Raw genomic sequence first — 9,942 nt, 5'->3', positions numbered from 1 at the left:
GAGATACATCAGGATCCTGAACTGGAAATAGAGTGAAGAAGGGTGTCCCAGCCCGATAAAACACTTTCCAAGTGCAATGTGTCCCCAGAGCTGGAGCTGTGCACCACCGGCGATTTTAAAATATCTTTCCCAAATATAGGTTAGAAGTGCTAAGAATTTGTGGGAAAGTTTTCCTTCGGAGTAGACCACGGCTTAATGTTTATTCATATGCTGTAGTAAGCAAATGAGAAACTAAGCACTTTGTAAATGCTGCATCATTTTGACTGCTTGATCCACTCCACTGACAGAACAGTTTGGCATAATTGCTGGCATACATAATATTTTCAAATGACAATTCTCCAAACAAGTCAGGGCCTGAGCTAACAGCAGTGAAAGGTGAGGTGATGCTGCCTACATGTTGAGCTGAATTCTAGACGATTAAATGCCACAGACAATTAAGATTTATATTTGATGTTGTCCACAACATAAATGCATTCCTCTGCCTTCAGTACTTTCAGTTCCACAGCAGGTACTGGTATCTGTCTTCAGCTGTAGTTTTACATGTGAAGGCTAATTTTTCTGCTCTACCCTTTCCTTGCCATTTGACCACAACTGTTTTGAAAAAGGTCCCAAACACTTTCAGTGCTGCCTCTACCAGCAGTTTTGATTTTACACTGGTAGTACCACTCATGCTGTTGCTTCTGAGTCATGCCAGGTGTGGAGAAGCTTCAGCTCTAGGCTGCTGTGTATCTTCCCTTGTAAATCAGGCAGGATTACACATAGGGTTGCTTTGCTAATGAGAAAAACACTTTTTCAAGAGTGACTGGCAGAAAACAACGGACAGCACTTTAAAGAAATTCAAGAGGCAACAATGTATGGCAAATAAAGAAGGTCTAGGGCTTTCAGCAACCATTCAGTACTACACTGATGCTAGGACACTGTCATGAGATTAGGATATACATTTTCAATCACAGCCTATTTTGTTTTGGCATCTCAGTGTTTGGCTATCAAATTCCCAACATTCAGCTGCTACCACAATCAAAGAGCATCTTTTGTAGAAGCAGCCAGACAAGCAAAGATACAGTGACAGCAGCAACACTGATGGCAAGAGGGACCCACAGAGCAGAATACTGGTCAATACCCCTGTAATGCCTACAGATATTCTGGGTTAGGAAAAAAAAAAACAAGTCTACAGAAAAACACAGTGTCAGTTTGTCAGCTATGAGCAGCCTGTAGTTGCATGAGCAGCAATGTGGAGCTGCTCAGAGTCCCTGCAGGGATGAGTTGCACCAGGGAAAGATATCTGTCTGTAAGGAGGAGCCTGCACAGCACAAATGACGAGCGGCTCTTAATGTGTCTGCTTATACCTGGTCTCAGAACAAACGCTTGGTATTGAAAGTATTTTCCCTATTGCCAGAAAGAAGCACTTTTCATTTTTGCCCTAAATCTCCCAAAGATATAAGGCCTACAGAATTTGCCAATACATAAAACAGGTTCTGAAACCTTAATTTTTTTCCATAACAGGAGAAGATCCAGATTTCCTATCCTGTAATGCTGTTTGGAACAAGAAAACGTTGTAAGCAGTGATACAATAACACCATAATGCAACACATAATGCAATTTTAGGTCCTTTGAATGTTTGACCTATATTACATAGGCCAGCCAGTAGTTACTATCAGTGCTCTCTGCTCCACCTGGTCAAACTACACCTTGTGTTATACTCAGATTATCCTTCCTGATACGTATTAGGGAGTTTGCCACAGCCTCTTGCTCTGATTGATAGCATCACAGATTGCCTTCCCAGAAAATTCTGTGGCATACGGCTATACTTTTCTCTCCAGATCTAAGTTTCTGTCAGAGATCCACAAATAACCTATTAAATTTCACTAAAATCTGTGACCAGTCTTCCACCTGAGTGAATTTTTTTTAATCGTGCTATATTTTCAAGGCACTCTTCATAAGGAAAAAACCAGAAGTATTTTGAAATCTCTTTCATCTTCCAGGCCTCACAAACTGGAGAGGATAGACAGTCACAGTCTTTGGCAATCTACAAAATGCTAGACTTTACTTGCAGTTGATACTTTATCTTCTTACTTTGACTACTAGCAAAGGTAATAGCTGTGATGCTAGTCTTAATGATTTTGCTGTCAGACAGAAAAAGCTTCCACAGCAGCACATCCAGTTTGAAGACCAATATGATCTAATCAATAATACATGAAAAAGATACCTATATGGCTAAAAAAAGACTAGGACTGACAACTTTCTAGAGATGTCTTCCACACTGTATTTTTTTCTTGCCCAAATTACAAATTAAAGTCATGCTAGTCAGCTATTTCTCTTAAATAAACAGGCACTGACAGTGACACCTTGAAAAGCACTACCAGCACCCCTATATAGAAGTCAGAGCATGCACACAGCCTCTTTGTTAGCTGCACACCCACTGTGGCTCCTGGGATTTAAGTACAACAGAGGAATCAATGGGATGCACACAGAGCAAGCGTACTCCAGATGAGCAGCAGCTTGCTGGAATCCTGATACCTCCCACCTCAGCAATAATACATCTCTCCTGTCCCTGGGGTTACTAAGCTAAAGGCACAGTCTGGGAATGGGAGCTCTTTGTTTTAGCACAGTGATGGAATTCTGGTTTCAGGCTGGACCACTCTCCTCACGTAAGCTGCAATTATTTTGCGACAAGGCCCATTTTGAAGAAGGCAAAGCACAAGCCTACCACATTAATACATACAAGATTTTTCCTTTATCATTAGGAGTTTTGGAAAGCTGAAAGGTTACTGAACTTCTTAAGAATAACTAATACAATTTCTCTTTATTTTTTGTCCTAATGGAAACAAAATCATTATGATCCCAGTGCCTCCCTGCCCATCTTTCTGTCAACCTGAATACCTTTTGCATCCATGCAGCTGGATTTGATAAAGCACAGAGATCTCAAGACAATTAGGTTCCTGCAAAGTTTTATGCAGAAAGGGAATGCACAAAGGGCAAACACTCTGAAAATATTTCTCTATGTATGCCTATCAGGTATGTGTCAGGGAAAGGCAGAAGCATAAAATTATTAAACATCTGGCAATCCACAGAGTCCTCCTTTTACAGACATTGTCCTGAGACTATGAGGAAAACAAAACTCTGTCAGACCTTGCACATTCTTGGACACTGTCAAACAACAAGATGCAAACTGACCAGAAAACTGAATCCATCCCTAGACCAGCCTATCTCATTCCAGCACTTGGCCTAAATAACAGATTCCTTGTTTTCCTGGGTTTTGACCTTGAACAGTCAGGTTTATCTTACTGAGTTCCGTTTGGCCTTGGCACACCAGCCGTCTGAAAGAATTTCCAAATCCAGTCCGCAATGACTCTGTTTGTCCTGGCACATCATACCCTGACCTAACATCTGAGTGGGGCAATGGGGGTGAACTGTTTAGAATGCTCTAGTCCACTGATGCAAGGGTCACCTGAATTTCCAGCTCCTTTTGAATGGGATAGCACACAAGCTCAGACAATTAACAAGCAGGCAGTACAGTCTGTGGGCTTATTGTCTTTATCCTAAGCATTTCTGACTGCCCACTGCTGCTCCAAAATGGAAGTTAGGCTACACAGATTTATGTGTCTTCATAGAAACAGTACTTATGTTCAGGTATTCTAACTGTTTACTAAATTACTTCCTAGCTCTTCATCAACCTCTAGTTTTAGCAACACTGTCCAGAGTCTGTGTCATAAGCTGTGGCCAGCTCTGGGTACCCCAACATCAGCAGGCCATTAACCTCTTGGAGTGAGTCCAGAAGAAGGTGATGAAGATTATCAGAGGGCTGGAGCACCTGTCCTGTGAAGACAGGCTGAGAGCTGGGGCTGTTCAGTATAGAGAAGGCTCCAGGGTGATCTTATTGCAGCCTTCCAGTATTTAAAAGGGGGCTTATAAAACAGATGGAGAGCAACTTTTTACATTATAGTGATCAGACAGGGTAATGGTTTTATGCTAAAAGAGCAGAGATATAGATTGGATGTAGGAGGAAATTCTTTACTCAGAGGGTGCTGTGTTACTGGAACAGGTTGCCCAGAGAATTGTGGATGCCTCATCCCTGGAAGTGTTCAGGTGTTGGATGGGGGCCCTGAGAAACCTAATCTAATGGGTGGCCTCCCTGCCCATGACAGGGGTGGGTGGAACCACAAAATCTTTAAGTCCCTTCTCCCCAAACCATTCTACACATAATTGATACATGCTTCATAAAAAATAGTGTCACGGTATGTGATGGTGGCTGTGAGGAGAGAAGCACATTTCCAGAATGTCACTATTTTTAAATGATCCAGGCTTTGAGCTAATATTTGTTGCTAGCATAAAGAGATTGGGGGTTTCAATTAATATATTTCTTCCTTTTAAAATTTATCTTATGCAAGCAAGTAGAAACTTTTAATCAGGCAAGGCAATAAAACATGGGCAAAGCATGGACAAGACTGCAGGACTGTACAGGAAAAGCAAATAGTGCAGCTATTCTGGAATGGTGGTGTCAGCCTGGAAGGACTCCCTGCTGGGACATTTTTATTCCACAAAATCTGTGATTTATTTTGGATGACAGTTCACATATGCACAATTATTCTGAAGAGCTATTCTGGCCAACGACAGCATGATTTTCAGAGCCATAGGCAGTTTTATTGCTGTCCAGGTCACTTCAAAATCTGTGGGAAAATCATGGTTTCAGCTTCTCAAATCCCAACACAAGCCAGAGCAGGGTGAAGTATTTTCATTTATGTTAGCAGAATTTTATTTCTTTAAAACTTAACTTCTTTAAAAACATAAAAGCTGTTCTAAAAACCTCTTAGTTTTAAATGCAGATTAAAACCAAGAGAACATAAGATGGAAAACATGAATAGATTTTCCTCTTCATATTTTAACCAGCTAAAGAATTAATAAAACTTTGATAAACTTCCATTTATGTTTTGTACTGAAAATAAAACAGATTGTGTCTGTGCATGTGTGAATGAGTACAGACTTTCAAGATCTTTCTGAGAGTTTTTTCAGCAGATCCCTGAACAGGCCTAGAACCTTGAACAATTTTCAGCTGCAGAGCCACAAAAATGCAGGAGCTTGTGGAATTCAAGATGTCTCTAGGTGGCTTCCAGAGGGTCATGGAGAGATAAGGAACTAAAACCAGCAAATGAAAGTTTGCTGGGCAGATAGCTGAACTGTCGTAAGGAACATTTTATGAGTCTGCAAATAGGGGGAGGCTGATCTAGACTGTTATCAACAATTAAAGAGGAACCATCTGTGCCTGCACAAGGTCCATGTACAGAAATATCTGAAGACGTTTGCAAAGTCACTGTTGTGTGTTGGCCTTGAATCCTATCAGTATCGATTAAAATATCAATATTGTTAAAGAGCTTATCACTACTACAGCTATCAGTTTTAGTTGGGACAAAACAAAATTTTTTACTGCTTATTCAGGGAATTGAACATTTTGGACTTTAACCTACAGGGTTTATTCTTTCTAAGTTCTAACACCATACAGACAATGAGTTTTAAAAGTCATACGATTAAGTTAAGGGTTGAAGAGATAAAACAAACAGAAAAATACCTGGCATAAAGAACCTATATGCTTGTGTTGTTCTACATATATATTCTTCTCAGAGGCCACAGATGTATTTATGCCAGAATTTCTGTGACTATCAGACAAGTTTCATTTCTTTCACAAATATTTGTATTCAGTGCTTTTGAAAAAATGAAACTAAGAGAAAAGGTAGTAGCAGATGCCACAGCTAGGAATAAGCTCCTCTGTAATTGGGAACATTTTCAAAGGTGCTAAGCTTTAACTTTAAAACACTAGAATGGTTATATTGTTTCCATTACCTGTGGCACATAAGCAAACCTTAGCAGCAAGGTTAAACCTGTAATAGTCAACCAGACATTCCAATATTTTTAGACACACAGATGAAATAAAAATAACCTCAAAAAGCTCTTAAAAAAAAAGTGGAAAAAACCCCCAACCAAATAACCCCAACAAAACCAACAACAATGAAAAAAGAAGTATCAGGAGTGTGAAAGTGTATTTTGCACAGGATTAACTACTTAGAAAGGCTCAGCATGAAAAGCATATTAATCCTAATGTAGCTAAGAACTCTGTCTCCTATTGAGCAAATAATTAAAAAAAACCTGTCTGAGATCAACTGGAGCTAATGACATTAGATTTAAAATGCTTAACTTTATACTCAGATTCATACTGTTTTCTGAATTGGCATCATTGATAGCAAGGGATTTTTTTTTAAAGGGGAGAAAAATAAACTAAACAAATCCTGCCTGCAGCTTACCTCTCACTTAAGCTGAATAAAGTGCAGAATAATTCAAACCTTATTTATGTAATTATTGAAAGTGAGCAGTGGTATCAGAAACACACATTTAGGGACAGAAATAGCTGTCAAGTCATTCAGCTGTGTCATGCAGAACTCTTATACATATATATATATTTCATAATTATAAATATTACTTGAAACTGCTTGTTTGCAGGATAAGAGGAGACCTTGACCCTTCTGATTTCAAACAATTTAAAAAGTCACTAGACTTTCTTTCCAGTTTCATGCAGCCACAGGCATAGCAATTGCTAATAATCTATTCTACTAAAATCTTTCTTGCAGCCACTTTGTGGTATTTCAGTCTATACAGGACTTAGATACCGTTTTAAGAAAATTCTGGTTTAACCATCTATTATTTAAATAAATCTATTATTTAAATAAAATACCTACCATATGAAACAAAAATCTGTATTTCTGGTTGTTTCCAGACTTGTCAATGTAGCTCTCTCCTCAGTGTAGCTCTTTTTCTAATAAACACTTCAGCTCTTTATTTTATGGCAAGTATATTGTTATTCTTAAGCAATTTTGTAAAAATTAACATTAAAAAGGGATACTGATAACTGGGAAGCATACCTAAGGAACTGTGTACTAGTGCCTCAAGCTACCTTAGGCTGAGCATTGGCTCTATATCTCAAAAATTGCATTACCAGTGTTAGTATTTTTACAAGATTTGTTATACATTGATTATCTGAGTAGAGCTGGAAGCCACTGAAAGAGGACTTAGAAAGAAATGTCATTGTATATTGTGTAACTCATCAGCCTCCACTTATCCCTGTATCTCTTGACATGCAGAGTACTGGAAAAGGCAGTCCCTTTGAAGAAAACTGAGAACATACGTACATGGCATAAAGAGAACAGATAAACTGAAGAATTATATATTATTCTATTCAAATGGGAAAAAACCCCAGGACATTGTAGTACCTAGACAAAGGAAGTTTTACAACCACAGATAACACACACCCAGATCTATGATACATCTAAACATTTGTTGCAGGTGCAACAAACATTATGTTTGCAAGATAGAGAGGCTCCATGGAAAATTCAGTTTCTAAGAGATGTAGACTAAGTACAAAAAGGAAAAAAAGGGATAGAAAAAGTGTAGTTGTATGGAAAAGGTGATATTGCTAGCCAAAATTGGGGGGGCGGGGGGGGGGAGGGGGAAGACAACAGACATGTGGTCTCTTTAAGTGGTGTTAAGCAGGGGCCTGAGCAAATGCTCCCCCATCACATGTAGGTTCCCCTCACACTGTCACCAAAGTGACCTGCTCAGAGCTCTGGTTCTCTAGTGACACCACCCAGGGGCTGGGCACCTAACACAGGTATCCTGATGGGATAACCACCTGCTTTCTAGGTGTTGGAAAGGCTGAGCTAGGCCCTCATGGCAAAGTAGACATCCTTTAGTACACAACAGACTGTTTGACATCAGTTATAAGAAAGGAAGTGCATGGATGCATCTTTTCTGAGTCACTTGTATATACAGCAAATTCTGGCTTAACCCAAGTGCTCCTTCTGTTATGAATTCCAGTTATTTGTCTCACTCACTAAAGTAAACTCTTGATTTTCTCCTGTTAGCAAAAACTGACTTGGAAGATAGTTCCTTTATCACAGAATTTCTTCAAGATGTATTTTCATAGTCTTTTTTCAAAGTAGCAGCCTACAATACGGAATCAGAGAATTTCAGAATCTATTAGGTTGGAAAAGACTTCTGAGATCATCAAGTTCAACCTCTGAACACCACCATGTCAACCAGACTATGGCACTTTCCTTAAGCAGCTCCAGGGATGGTGATTGCACCATGTCCCTGGGCAGTTTATTCCAATGTTTAGTCACCCTTTCTTTGAAGAAATTCCTCCTGATGTCCAACCTGAATCTCCCCTGGTGCAGTTTGAGACTATGTCCTTTCACCCTGAAAGAAGTAACCCACACAGGTATATTTAGTTTAGCAGGTGTGTTACAAGCAACAATAATATATTTGCCAGTTATCTCAAATATTGCAATTTTCCCAAAGGATAATCTACTCCAAGCACATTAATAAACTTAATCTCTAGCCATGTTCAAATCTCAGTAATTACCACACAAGAGCTATGATGTAGTTGCCATCACAGAAACAAGAAAGGAAAGCAAGGAAATTGTTTTGTTAAGGACACCTGGAAGGTTCTGTCATAAATAAAAAATCAGAAAGTAAATTTTGAAGAAAAATATTAGACTGATATCCTTGACGGGGACATATTTAGTAAGCAGCATTACCACAACCTCATTTCTCCTAACCAATAGGCCTCAATTATAAAGATGAAAGCACTTTGCACTCTCCTAGACTCCAGGTACATCTCTGCTCTAACATAGTCTGTCCTCTGATGCAAGAAAAAAAAAATTACCTTGTGCTCATGTGTAAATGGCTCAACTTCCTTAAAACTTAAGATTCAACATACATTTTATAGAGATAAGAGAGTGTTTCAGAGATACTTACTGGGCTTCCCTCACAGCAGCAGCTCTGTCCTTCCACCCAAGACTAAAAAAAGTGTTGAGACTTGTGTCCTGACCACTGCTCTGAAAGTAAGGCCAATAAATAGCCCCTCGGATTGGGTTCCTGATGAGGTAAACTGCTGACACACAGCAGCCTGCCTCTCCTCACACTGCTGGGACGCACACAGACGGTGAGGCAAAGTGCTTCCAAATAGCAGCCTTATGCTTACAGACTCCCTGGTTTTCAGAATCTATTTTCCCTCAAGAATAAGTGTTTTTTTAAATACTTGCAGCTTTTCAGCTCTAAGGAGAGCCTCAAGAAAATCTGTCAGCAATTCACTGTGAGGACAGAGGGGAAGGGAATTTGATTTTTCATAGCAGATTATCACCAGCTATCACAGACTTTATGTGCCGGCAGGTATCAGGCTGGAAACAAGTTAGTGTTATTTTATCAGAGCTCAAACTCGGTTCCTTAACAATACGGCCCCAATGATGTAGCTGCTGAGTAGAAGACCATGATTTGGACTGCGCGTATTAGATTTTTATATACAAGCAATTCAGTACAATAGGAGCAAAAACTTGCGTTCTGTACAGCTACTTGGTATTAGCTGCATCTATGCTTACAAAGAAGAGAAAGTTGGCAGAGCAGTAAAAGCATATCTGTGTACATTATTCATGCACATTTATCTGCCAGCAGATACAGTCAAAATCCTCTCGATAACCACTTTCAATATTGATTAAAATAGTGTGCATGTTTTACCATAACTGGAGACAGTATTGTATGCATTCAATAAGCAACACTTGATAACTCACCAGTGATACAGACAAGGTTATTTAAAAGACAGAGCAAAATTTTGGCTTCCTTGACATTCCTTTATGAGCATCATAGGAATTTTACTTCTAAACTGCCAAGGTGCTACAACTCTCTATTGACAAGTCTCCTAATTCAAATTCACTAGACCGTATTTATTTGGTGTGCTAAAGGAGACTAATGGTTAAAGCACTCACATCTCATTGTGGCTGAGGGAAAGCATCAGAGCTCTATACTTCACAGATTTCTGGGAAGCTAATAAGATGTGTGGCTGAGGCTGTAAGCCAAGAAGTGGGCAAATGGCAGCAGAAAATCATTTCAAGTTACTTCAGG

General features: G+C 39.4%; 1 protein-coding gene across 1 annotated transcript in view; it reads right to left on the bottom strand.

Moving 5' to 3' along the window:
* The window catches only part of SMAD1 (SMAD family member 1), a 98,075-nt gene that overhangs the window by 70,023 nt on the left and 18,110 nt on the right, over positions 1-9,942 (bottom strand). The window lies entirely within an intron of this gene.

Source organism: Lonchura striata, chromosome 4 (assembly GCF_050655825.1).
Source record: "Lonchura striata isolate lonStrDom1 chromosome 4, ASM5065582v1, whole genome shotgun sequence".
NCBI classification, from domain to species: Eukaryota; Metazoa; Chordata; class Aves; order Passeriformes; family Estrildidae; genus Lonchura; species Lonchura striata.
The sequence above is the reverse complement of the archived record's forward strand: the minus strand, read 5'-3'. Positions and strand labels throughout refer to the sequence as shown.